The sequence below is a fragment of the Trichechus manatus genome, unplaced genomic scaffold, assembly GCF_000243295.1.
Source record: "Trichechus manatus latirostris isolate Lorelei unplaced genomic scaffold, TriManLat1.0 scaffold00031, whole genome shotgun sequence".
NCBI lineage: Eukaryota > Metazoa > Chordata > Mammalia > Sirenia > Trichechidae > Trichechus > Trichechus manatus.
In genome coordinates this window covers 14,587,540-14,588,353 of record NW_004443967.1, presented here as the reverse complement: position 1 = coordinate 14,588,353, position 814 = coordinate 14,587,540, and the positions used below count along the sequence as shown (strand labels likewise).

General features: G+C 40.7%; 1 protein-coding gene across 1 annotated transcript in view; it reads right to left on the bottom strand.

Moving 5' to 3' along the window:
- Positions 1-814, bottom strand: part of ABRAXAS2 (abraxas 2, BRISC complex subunit) — a 24,311-nt gene that overhangs the window by 9,424 nt on the left and 14,073 nt on the right. The gene's annotated exons all lie outside the window — the stretch shown is intronic.

The following is an 814-nucleotide window of genomic DNA, read 5'->3' as shown; positions in this document are numbered from 1 at the left end:
CCTCTCTTCTCCCTAGGCTAGACATCCACTGACATTTTCTAGAGCCAAAGCAATTACCCCACCACTGGCCACGTCTATGGTCTTTGGCTGGTGCTCCTTCCGGCCTTGTGATGACACTAGGTCAGCTGTTCTTTTACTTTTATCCATTTCAGAGCAGACACTTCCAGAAGGCAGACATCTGCCTCTTCACTTGCCTTATTTGGCTTTCGCTTAAACCCTGAGGCCTGTGGAAACTCTGTAAACACAATGTGGATTCTGCCAGAGCAGTAGCTCAGCATGTGGCCGTCCTGCACCTACCACAGGAGTTTCATACCAAGAACATTGGCCTCTATCTTAACCTAACATTCTTGCAGGTGGTACAATAACCTTTTTGAGGTGAAGTTATAATTCTGTGCCTTCCCTGGGGAAAAAATGCAAGCTAGAATCGATTATAAAGATTTTGAGTCATGTAAATATATCTTCTCTGCTTTTGTGCTGAAAATTTGGATTTTTTGGGGGAAGAAAAACCAGAGTTCAAATTCTGTATAAGGTGTCATGGGAAATACAATGAAATACGAGCGACAGTCACCACCCTTAATGAATACCATGGAAAATGAAACATGATTACCAAGTAAATTACACTCTTCATTGCAGAAGGAAAACATGTTTGTTTTAGCACAAAGTCCTATAAAATCAAAATTGCAGATCAGCTTTTAACCTTTTTGAGAATCTTCACTCCAGGCAAAGCAAAGTCATCCTAGATGACAACTGTGTCTCAAAACAGCAAATCCAATTTTAAAATCCCTCAAAATTAATTTGGAAATGTATCCCCTAC